Source organism: Rhinopithecus bieti, unplaced genomic scaffold (genome assembly GCF_001698545.2).
Source record: "Rhinopithecus bieti isolate Rb0 unplaced genomic scaffold, ASM169854v2 scaffold_68778, whole genome shotgun sequence".
NCBI classification, from domain to species: Eukaryota; Metazoa; Chordata; class Mammalia; order Primates; family Cercopithecidae; genus Rhinopithecus; species Rhinopithecus bieti.
The window spans coordinates 1,831,161-1,842,481 of NW_016827519.1; the positions used below are offsets into that span (position 1 = coordinate 1,831,161).

General features: G+C 51.1%; 1 protein-coding gene and 1 long non-coding RNA gene across 8 annotated transcripts in view; one reads left to right on the forward strand and one right to left on the reverse strand.

The window, feature by feature from the left end:
- Positions 1 to 6,754, reverse strand: part of LOC108523314 (uncharacterized) — a 9,642-nt gene extending 2,888 nt beyond the window's left edge. The window contains exons 1-4 of one of the 3 annotated variants that reach the window (XR_001883788.1): positions 5,723 to 6,754; positions 3,991 to 4,895; positions 3,490 to 3,634; positions 1,461 to 1,592 (exon numbers count right to left, since the gene is read on the reverse strand). This is a non-coding gene — a long non-coding RNA (uncharacterized LOC108523314). Of the gene's footprint in view, positions 1 to 1,460; positions 1,593 to 3,489; positions 3,635 to 3,990; positions 4,896 to 5,451 lie in introns of all 3 variants that reach the window. The other 2 variants (XR_001883789.1, XR_001883790.1) reach the window with 2 other exon arrangements.
- Positions 1 to 11,321, forward strand: part of GPR68 (G protein-coupled receptor 68) — a 31,321-nt gene that overhangs the window by 16,413 nt on the left and 3,587 nt on the right. Inside the window, exons 1-2 of one of the 5 annotated variants that reach the window (XM_017863843.1) lie at positions 3,623 to 3,692; positions 9,367 to 9,429. The exons of 2 other annotated variants lie outside the window; for them this stretch is intronic. The gene's annotated coding sequence lies outside the window, so the exon portion shown is untranslated. Of the gene's footprint in view, positions 1 to 3,052; positions 3,693 to 4,773; positions 4,862 to 9,366; positions 9,430 to 11,321 lie in introns of those variants that run through there. 2 more of the 5 variants (XM_017863840.1, XM_017863841.1) reach the window with 2 other exon arrangements.

An 11,321-nucleotide genomic window follows, 5' to 3' on the forward strand; every position in this document is an offset into this window, starting at 1 on the left:
AAAAAAAAAAAAAACTAGCCGGGCGAGGTGGCAGGCGCTTGTAGTCCCAGCTACTCGGGAGGCTGAGGCGGGAGAATGGCGTAAACCCGGGAGGCGGAGCTTGCAGTGAGCTGAGATCCGGCCACTGCACTCCAGCCTGGGTGACAGAGCGAGACTCGGTCTCAAAAATAAATAAATAAATAAATAAGTATCACATGGTGGGTGTGAGAGGCAGAATAATGCCCTCCCTAAAGAGGTCCAGTTCCTAATCCCCGGAACTTGCGACTGCATTACCTTACATGGCAAAGGGGGATTAAGGCAGCAGGTGGAGTTAAGACTCCTAATCAGCTGACAAAGTAAGGAGATGATCCAGCATTGTCACAAGGAAGGACCCTTCAAAGTGGAAGAGGGAACGTGAGGGTCAGAGGAGGAGATGTGATGTGAGAAGGACTCAGTCGACTGCTGTGGGCTTTGAAGTTGGAAGACGCCACAAGCCAAGGAATGCTAGAAGCCTCTAGAAGCTGGAAAAGACAAGGAAGTGGATTTTAGAGCCTCAAGAAAGAATGCAGCCCTGCAGACTGCAGTCTTGATTTTAGCCAGTAAGATCCATGTCATGCTTTTGACCTCCAGAACTGCAAGGTAAGAAATGGATGTTGTTTTGGCCATGTGCAGTGGCTCACACCTGTAATCTCAGCTCTTTGGGAAGTCAAAACAGGTGGATCACTTGAGGCCAGGAGTTCGAGACCAGCCTGGCCAACATGGCAAAACCCCATCTCTACTAAAAATACAAAAATTAGGGCCAGGCATGGTGGCTCACGCCTGTAATCCTAGCACTTTGGGAGGCCAAGGCAGGCAGATCACCTGAGGTTGGGAGTTCAAGACCAGCCTGACCAACATGGAGAAACCCCATCTGTACTAAAAATACAAAATTAGCCAGGCATAGTGATACATGCCTATAATCCCAGCTACTCAGGAGGCTGAGGCAGGAGAATCGCTTGAACCCAGGAGGCAGAGGTTGCCGTGAGCTGAGATCACGCCATTGCACTCCAGACTTGGCAACAAGAGCGAATCTCAAAAAAAAAAAAAAAAAAAAAAAAAGCCAGGCATGGTGGCGCATGCCTGTAATCCCAGCTACTTGGGAGGTTGAGGCAGGAAAATTGCTTGAACCCAGGAGGCAGAGGTTGCAGTGAGCCGAGGTCGTACCACTGCACTCCACCCTGGGCAACAGGATAATCCCTGCCACACAGAGTCGATGTAAGGATTAAACAAAGGATCGGGAAGGTGCTTAGCACAGCACCTAGTGCAAAAAGCAAATGCTGGGGAAATGGTAAAGGCAGCTCTTGGTAGCAAGCCACTCCAGGCTCTTAACCCCTCGAGGGCCAGGCACGTGAGAGAACATGGGCTCTTTTTTCTCTTACTGAGCTAGCATTTCACAAAGACCTGGGCTCCGCCGATTTGAGTAAAACCAAAGAAAGTTTCACCTTCTTCATCCCAAAGTCATGGTCCTTCCTCCAGGTGCAGTAGGGCACGTGGTGCTCGCAGAGGGGCTGGGGCAGCTTGACGGCCCCTGGCGGTGCTGGAGGTGGGCCGGGACACCATGCCATTAGTGGTTCCTGCAGGTATAGACAATGATGGTGTAGACGGCCTGCGTGTGCACACCCTGTTAGGCCAGGTCACCCTGTAGAGGGCCAGAGGTGCTCTCTCTGGCAGGTCGTGTCCTAGGGGTAAGCCAGGCAGTCACTGCTAAGTCAGTTCTGTGCTCCTAACCCCCGAGTCCTCCTATATGACATCAGGGAGAGCCAGCCACATTTCCAAAACTCAGAAATAGCACGTGTGTCTAAATGCACACTACTGCACCACAGCAAGTTGAAGCCTTTGCTTGTAACATAAGAAGCAACTGACATAGGAAACTTTTTTTTTCTTTTTTTTGAGACAGAGTTTTGCTTTTGTCATCCAGGCCGGAGTGCAGTGGCACAATCTTGGCTCACTGCAACCTCCACCTCCCGGGTTCAAGTGATTCTCCTGCCTCAGCCTCCCGAGTAGCTGGGATTACAGGCATGGGCCACCACCTCCAGGACATTTTTGTGTTTTTAGTAGAGACGGGGTTTCACCATGTTGGCTAGGCTGGTCTCCAACTCCTGACCTCAGGTGATCCACCCGCCTTGGCCTCCCAAAGTGCTGGGATTACAGGGGTGAGCCACGGCACCTGGCTGGACATAGTTTTTAAAAGGCCTGCTATATGGTAGCATTTGCTTGGAGAGCCCAGGCTCCACTGAAGGGGATTTCCTTAGAGCCTCTACCAGTAGAGCAAGGGGAGTGGAGCCAAGGCTCTTGGCATGAATAAGATGGACATGTTTTAAACTGTGTTGGTCCCCAGATCAGGGACCTAGCACAGGGCTCTGGCCGCTTCCGGCAGGAAGGACTCGCGCCCCCAGTGGCCCCAAGCACCATGTGTGTCTGTTGGCTTCCTGGCTCTGGCATTGTAACTTATAATTAGCTTCCAAGGAACCTGCCTTGGAGGGAGGTGGTTACACCAAAATGCTGGGCCTTTTCATCCTCCGTGTTATGTGTGTGAGGGAGTTTAGTAAGTGCTCCTGAGAGCCAGAAGGCCCCCCGCGGCCAGAGCCCCGGGCTTGGTTCCTGCTCTGGGGACTGACACAGTTGCCAACATTGATGCCCACCTTATCCTTAATCATGCCCAGAGCCTTGGCTCCATGGCCTTCACTCTGCTGCTCTGCCAAACAGGATCCTACCTGCTTCACCACATCCATGGTTCCCCACCTTCGCTGCCCTTTAGAACAGTCCAGGGAGCTTTAAAGCCATTGATGCTGGCACCTCACTTGCAGGAAGCATGATTTAACCAGCCTTGGGAGGGGCCCGGGCATTGGTTTTTTTTTTATAGGCTCCCAGGTATGTTCTCATGCACGTGGCCAGGGTTGAGCCCCAGTGACCCAGATGTTGGCAGCTTCCCCTGCCCTTGCCTGGATCCTGGTATCCTGTAGGTGCTGAAAGGTGGCTAGAATTAGCCCACCCCCTCCTCTTGTAAACCCCCACCGCAGTCCTGAGAGCACCCGCCCCTAGCTCAGGCTTTCACATTCCCAGTGAGGCTGCTCACTGACTGGGTTGCATGGAGAGCAGAGGAGGATGCGTGGAGAGAGCCATTCTGCCGCCCTCAGCCTCTGGCTGGCGAGTGGTTCCTCGGCAACCGCCCAGCCTGACACCAGATTGGAGTTCACATGATTCTGCCTCAGCTCGGGAATGGGCAGCCTCCAGCTGGGGATTTTCTAGCCGGAGCTGGGAGGTTCAGGCTGCGGGAAGTCGCTGGAGGGAGAGCTGGGGTCGTGGTTGCAAGGGTGCCCAGGCTCCTGCAGAGCCTCTGCAGGAAGCCCAGCTGTTTGAGGTTTGAGGGCAGAGCCCAGCTGAGGCAGGCAGAGTCAGAGAGGACTCGTTTCAGACTCCCCCCTCAGAGGACTCCCTCCGTCCTGATTTCAGCAGCTGTCTGCTCCTCACCTGTCTTCAGAGACCACACCGCCTTCCTGGGGCCCTGAGGCTCTATGAGAAGCTGGAAAGCACAGGTGGGGGTCCATCAAGCTGTTTCCAAACTGCGGGTTGTGACCCATTCATGGGTCAGTAAATCAACTTCGTAACTCATGACCTGCATTTTAAAAATGGAAATAGAATAGAAATGATCAGAGTGCATGGCAAGAAGTAGGGTAAGTATTGCTTTGGGGAAGTTTGTCGCTTTGTACAGATGTGGGGGGGGGGGTGTGTCTCTGTGTGCTGGGTCGTGATGTCAGGTGTATTTCTTGCTATTGCTTGTGATCCAGAAAGTTCAAAGGCAGCAAGCTGATGCCTAGACACCTGGGTTCTGGATTCGGATCCACCCCAACTAACTGTGTGAATTTGAGCCTCCCTGCTTTAGCCTCTCTGGGCTTCAGGTTCTCAGAAATGGCTTAGCCATGCCAGCCCCACCTGACTCACAGGGACTTTGTGAGCCCAGATGGGACTGACCTTTGAAACAGTGGCAAGGGTTCTAGAAGTCAGATGCTATGGTCCACACGGCTGCTGGAGTGAGGCAGTCTGGGGGGAAATGGGGACTAAGGAAAAATGCATCCTGATTTTTCCCCATCCTCAGAGGGAAAAATAAAGCACTTTCAGAAAATGAAACAGTCTTGTTTAAAGAATGCAGAGGTTTGGCCAACTGAAGGAAAAGGAAGCTGGGCCCTCGGGAAACTCCCCAGCTCTTGTGGGTTTGGGGCTCCGTGAGCAGCCCCGGCACCATGAGTAACTGTCTGTGTGCGTGCCGGTGTGTGCCTCCCGGAAGAGGGGGGTGAGTTAGATCATTATTTATGTGCTAGCTGGAATCCAGCAGTTAGGCACCTCTGCCTTCTGACTTGGGACGTGCAAGACTCCTAGCTTAGTCAGAGAGGCCTTTCTTTCCTGTTGGGAGCTTAATTTCTCTTGGTCATTGAAGTCCTCAGAGGCCTCTATGCTGATTTGCATTTGCTAAAGATTCGCTTCCAGGCGTTGAGCCACTCTATAGTTTTTCTCAGTGTCTTAGCTGGGTAATAAAGTGTTATTTTGATTCTTTTCCCCAATGCCTTCCCAAACCACGGACTGGACACATGGCTGGTTTTCCTCAGTGGGCGTTGAAAACATGGTTGACCTGCTAAAGCGTAGTCCAGGTGAAGGGGGTCAGTCCCGGACCAAGCCTGGTGGCCATTGCTGCAGCATCTGTGAGGACTGGAGCTTGGCTGAGCTGGCGGCTTGAGGGTGTTGGTTCCAGGATGACCATGACAGTCAGCACAGCATCAAGGAAAGTGTGGACCAGTCCGAGTTCCAGACCTGGCCTGCCGCATCTCAACTGCGGAGTCTTCAGCAGGTTGGTTCATCTTTCTGAGCCGCAGTTTCTGCATCTGTAAAGTGGGTGCTGATGAGAGTGGTGGTGAAAGAGACAACAGACATTCAGAAACTTGCCTGGCAAGTGCAGGGCCCTCGACAGACGTGGCTTAGTTCTTCTATATATCTATGTTTTTCCATTTACGGAATATTTTTTGCATCCACTGTGTTCTTTCATTTTCGAGGAGCAAGGTTCCTGTGGAGATGAGGTAGAGGGCAAGTCGGAGTTTCCATCTGGGGGTGCCTGTCCTCAGGGAACAGTAGAAGGGAAGGCACTGGTGAAAAATCAGGACCCTCAGACCAGCTCAGGCAGCCTGAGCAGAGAGGGGACCACGGTCATTCCTCCTCCTCACTTTCCTGTTTCTATTAGTGATACCCCCACTGTCCCAGCACCCAGCCTCAACCCCCCACCATTGACCTATCCACTCACTCACCTACTCACCTATCCACCCACCCATACATCCACCTGTCCACCCGTTCACTCATCCCTCTATCCCTCTACCCCTCACCCATGCATCCATTTATATATTCACCCATCCACTTATCCATCCACCCACCCATCTATCCACTCACCTTTCCAGCTGCCCATATGTCCATCTGTCCAGCCATCCAGTCATCCATCTATCTGGCTACCCCATCCCTCCATTTACTCATTCACCCACCCACCTCTCCACCATCCATCCAACGAATAATTTTGGGGAGGTTATAAGGACCAGGCACCAAGAAAAATCTCCGACTGGCCCCTGGTTGTTCCCCACCTCGCTTGTAATTACTTGCCAGTTCTACAGCTGTTTCCTCTCTCGCCCTGCCTACCTCCTATTCAGATCCAGTCACACCAACCTACTTTCAATTCCGCAGAGCTGCCCCTTCTCTTCCTCTTGCATTTCGGCTGTTTCCACACATTTTCCACAGGTGGAAACTCTCCTCTGCTTGGGCAGCACTTTGTCTTTCTCCTGATCTTACTGTAACTGCCGGTGCTCAGGAAAGCCTTTCCTGAGAGGGTGAGGTCCTCACCCATGAACCCTCACAAAATCCTGCACTCTCTTTGTGAGTTTATTTCACTTATCCTCTCTCCTCCCCCTTAAGACTAAAAGCCACTTGTTACTAGGGGCGTGTCTAGTGTTGTGCCTTCCGTATAACATGCTCGGTATTTGTTGTATGAATGAATACTTGGATGGATGGATGAATGGATGTGTGAATGGCTTGATGATGGATGCATGAGTGGATGACTGGAGAACCATGGAAGTCTTTGCCGCAGGGTGTGACTGGCTTAGATTTCTGTTTAGAGGATGGCTTTGAGGATGGTAAGATGGAGACAGGAAGCAGCCCAAGAGGAGGCTGTTGCACTGACTCTGGGAAGGAGCTCGTCAGCCCTTCTAGGGTGCTGATGAGAGAGCTGAAGAGGAGGAGATGGATGTAGGAAATACTTAGGAGTTGAAAGTGGTAGAACTTGGAAATTAACTGGATGCTGTGGATGAAGATGTGGGTGAAAGCTGAAGTCCAGCCATTTTTTGACATAAGTGATTGGGCAGGTGAGGATGCCCCTTCTGAGAACAGACCAGTGGAGAAAATGATGGACCCAGCGTGGGCCTCACTGAGCGTGTCTTGTGAATGGCAGGAAGCCGGTTATGCCTCCATCCTGGGAGAGACCTGGGAGTCATCAGAGTGTAGGTGGGGTTGAAACCACGGAGAAGCAGCCATCCCACAGAGAGTGAAAAGGGCAAACCAGTGTTGAATGTGTGTGGGAGAGCTGCCCGTGGCTCCCGCCATACACTGCCTTGCATGCTAGTAATTTGTGTATGGGACATTCCTGTCTTTTGAGCTTGGAGGTTCCTTGAAACTGGGAGCCATTTCTTGCATTTTGTTTGTTTTGAGATGGGGGGGTCTCACTCTGTCACCCAGGCTGGAGCACAGTGGCATGAACTTGGCTCACTGCAGCCTCAACCTCCTGGGCTCAAGCGATCCTCCCGCTTCAGCCTTCTGATTAGCTGGGACTATAGGTGTGCACCACCACAGCTGGCTAATTTGTAAATTTTATTTAGGGACAGAGTCTCGCTGTGTTGCCCAGGCTGGTCTTGAACCCTTAGGCTCAAGTGATCCTCTCGCCTCAGCTAGTACTGAGATTACAGGGGTGAGCCATCACACCCGGGCCATTTCTTGTGGACCTCTAGGTCCCCCATGTCTAGCTTGGTGCTGTGAACATCGGAGATGCTCTACACACACTTGTGCAGTGAAAGCCAGGGTACTGGATAGTTCAAGCTGCTTCATCTGTCTGACCTCAGTTTTCTTCCTTTTTTTTTTTTTTTGAGACGGAGTCTTGCTCTGTCGCCCGAGCTGGAGTGCAGTGGCCGGATCTCAGCTCACTGCAAGCTCCGCCTCCCGGGTTTACGCCATTCTCCTGCCTCAGCCTCCGGAGTAGCTGGGACTACAGGCGCCCGCCACCTCGCCCGGCTAGTTTTTTGTATTTTAGTAGAGACGGAGTTTCACCGTGTTAGCCAGGATGGTCTCGATCTCCTGACCTCGTGATCCGCCCGTCTCGGCCTCCCGAAGTGCTGGGATGACAGGCTTGAGCCACTGCACGCGGCCTGACCTCGGTTTTCTTATCTCTAAAATGGACACATCTCTAAATGGCTGTTTTTAAAACTGGACAAGAGAACAGAAGTGAAACGCTCTGTAAACTGTAAAGTATTTTGCAAATAAAAGGTGTAAGTGCTCAGGTTTAATGGCTTTTTCTGGGGGCCTTGAATCAGCCGGGAGACATCCCAAGGGCTGTGACCTGGTTGTGCCCACAAGGTCCCACTGGATCACATTCCCCTGCCAGCTTCCTCTGTTTCCCTGCCTTGGGAGCTCTTGTAGGGCATGCACTCAAGAGCTGAACCCTGGACCTTCCAGACTGTCCTAGCACCTTGCTACTCAAAATGTGGTCCATGGGTCAGCAGCATCCACGTCACCTGGCAGCTTGTTTGAAATGTAAAATTCCTGAGCCCCAGCCCAGACTCACTGAGGTGAGGCTTAGCGACCTGGCATAACAAATTCCCCAGGGGATTCTGATGCACCCAAGTTCAAGCACTGCAGCGTTAGAATACCAAACCCTCTTTTCTCTCCAAAACAAACGTAGGAGGTGCTTTCATCTACACGCAGTCCATGTTTCTTCTTTGTTCTGTAGGCTTGAATGTTTCTGACTTTGGTTGCCAGAATTAGCTTATTGTTGGCCTAGGGAAGAGGAAGCACCACCCTACACGTATAGACACCCCCGCTCGTAAACCGTAGCCTGATGACGCTCAGTCAGTTTCCAAGATGACTGGTTTTGCTTTCGTGGGGGCTTCATTTGCCGTTTGGGGGGAGCCTGGGGGCCTGTGCTTTTATGAATGGATTCTATCTTCCTGTGGGTGGATTTTGTGTGGACTGTGGTGAACCTGAAGTAAATTCAGAAAGAGGAACGGCCTTGGATAGGTGCCTTGGGGACCATTCGGGGCCATGAGCTTCTGTGGATTTCCTCATATGTAAGCCTGGCAAAGCACTTGGCCCCACAGGTGTGAGCTTGCAATTCAGGGACAGGCGGACTGACAAGAAGGTGACTAGGGCCGAATTCTGATTCACTGGGCTGCGGGCAGAGTTTTGGGATCATGGACTTCAGCTGTTCCTTCCCCCCTTTTTCTCACCACCAAAACATACAAATGAAAACAAACAAACAAACAAACCCAAAACCCACAGTTGTGCATGGCCGGTGGAAATGTAAGATGGTGCAGCCACTATGGAAAACGGTAGGGCAGTTCCTCAAAAAATTAAAAATAGAACTAACATATGATCCAGCAGTACCAATTCTGATTATGTACCCAAAAGAACTGAAAGTGGGAACTTGAACAGATCTTGGTACACTCATGTTCATAGCAGCTTTATTCACAATAGCCAAAAGGTAAAAACAATCCCAATGTCCATCGATGCATGGATAAACCAAACGTGGGCTGTGCATACCGTGGACTATTATTCAACCTTAAAAAGGCAGGAAATTCTGACATGTGCTACAACATGGATGAATCTTGAAGACATTATACTACATCAAATAAGCCAGACACAAAAGGACAAATGCTGTCTGATTCCATTTATATGAGGTACCTAGAATAGTCAAGTTCATAGAGACAGAAATGGTGGTTGCTAGGGGCTGGGGAGTTATTATTTAATGGATATAGATCACCTGAGATGGGGAGTTCGAGACCAGCCTGACCAACATGGTGAAACCCCGTCTCTACTAAAAATACAAAATTAGCCAGGCATGTTGGCGCATGCCTGTAATCCCAGCTACTCGGGAGGCTAAGGCAGGAGAATCGCTTGAATCTGGGAGGCAGAGGTTGCCGTGAGCAAGATTATGCCATTGCACTCTAGCCTGGATAACAAGAGTGAAACACCGTCTCAAAAAAAAAGAAAAAAAAAAAAGTGGCTAAAATGGTAAATGTTATTTTACATGTATTTTACCACAACGAAAACAAGGAGCAACTCCCTCCACCGCCATCACTGGAATTCTAAGCCAGTGCCCTGAAGAGGACGGAAGAGGTGAGTCAGAGACTGGGAGTCCCTGTATTCTGGGAACTGAGAGGCTGGGAGCTGAGTCTCAGGCGGAGACTGTACATGGCAGGCAGGTGGGATGTGAAGCAAGGAGACCTGGATTCTAGCAGCAACGCGTCCTTCCTCAGGCTGGCTTCAGGCAAGTCACTTGCCCTTTAGAACCGGAGTTTCCTCACCTGGAAGGTGGGAAGTGTCGTTCACCTATTCATCCAAGAAGTTTTTTTTTCTTTTTTTTTTGAGACAGAGTCTTGCTCTGTTACCCAGGCTGGGGTGCAGTGGCATGATCTCAGCTCACTGCAACCTCTGCCTCTGCCTCCCGGGTTCAAGTGATTCTCATGCTTCAGCCTCCTGAGTAGCTGGGACTACAGGTGCCCGCCACAACACCTGGCTAATATTTGAATTTTTAATAGAGACGGGGTTTCACCATGTTGGCCGGGCTGGCCTCGAACTCCTGACCTCAGGTGATCCACCTGCCTCTTCCTCCCAAAGTGCTGGGATTACAAGTGTGAGCCACTGCGCCCCACCAAAACATTGTATTCTTTTTTTTTTTCCTCTCTCTTTTTTGAGACGGAGTCTGGCTCTGTCGCCCAGGCTGGAGTGCAGTGGCCAGATCTCGGCTCATTGTAAGCTCCGCCTCCTGGGTTTACGTGATTCTCCTGCCTCAGCCTCCCGAGTATCTGGGACTACAGGCGCCCGCCACCTCACCTGGCTAGTTTTTTGTATTTTTTTTTTAGTAGAGACAGGGTTTCACCGTGTTAGCCAGGATGGTCTCGATCTCCTGACCTCGTGATCCACCCGTCTCGGCCTCCCAAAGTGCTGGGATTACGGGCTTGAGCCACCGTGCCCGGCCCAAAACATTGTATTCTATCTTGCTCAAACATATTCAAATATCTGGAATTGTCTTTGTTAAATTCTCAATAATAAGAACTTCTTTTTTCTGAGATGGAGTCTCACTCTGTTGCCCAGGCTGGAGCGCAGTGGTGCGATCTCAACTCACTGCGTGCTCTGCCTCCCAGGTTCAAGCGATTCTCGTGCCTTAGCCTCCTGAGTAGCTGGGATTACAGGAGCCTGCCAGCATGCCTGGCTAATTTTCAGTAGAGACAGAGTTTTGCCATGTTGGCCAGGCTGGTCTCAAACTCCTGACCTTAAGTGATCTGCCCACCTCAGCCTCCCAAAATGCTGGGATTACGGGTGTGAGCCCACTGCATCTGGCCAATAAATAGGAACTTTTCACTGATTCCAATAAGATTATAATCTCTTACTCCTCCTCTTTGCTTCTGGAAAAACAATGCCCTGTTTGCATACCCATTATTTGATGTGGCCCTGATACTAACCCCCAAGGGCAGGTGTTTTTATCTCCATTTGGCAGGTGAGGAAACCTAGGCTGAGACAAGGTAAGTGACTTGCACAGTCTGTACCTGGCTGGCCTGGCACTTGCGTCCTGGGGCCTTGGCCCAGAGCTTTCCCGGAGCTCCATGGAGGAGAGGAGAGGTAGCTCTTGCTGGGTGAGCACCCAGGAGTGCAGGCTGTCCTCGTGGGAAACTGTGCTTTTGTTTCTTGCCAAGACGCAGTAAAATGCGGACAAGGTTGGGCCTCTTCTGGAGAGGCCCCCATGAGGGGCGGTGCCCTCTGTAAATGGACCTAAGTAGTACATTCCTGTGAGCAAATAGGACAAATGTGAATGCTGCCTATTGCTGTGGGTGAGGAGGGTGGCCGGTGCTGTTGCGTGTGGGTTAGAATTGATCTTTGCCCCACATCTCCCTGGGAGAGCAGGCTCAAGGTGGGCACATGCTCATAAGAACCTCCAGCCTTCACTGCACTCCAGCCTGGGCGACAGACTTAGACTCCGTCTCAAAAAAAAAAAAAAAAAAAAAAAAAAA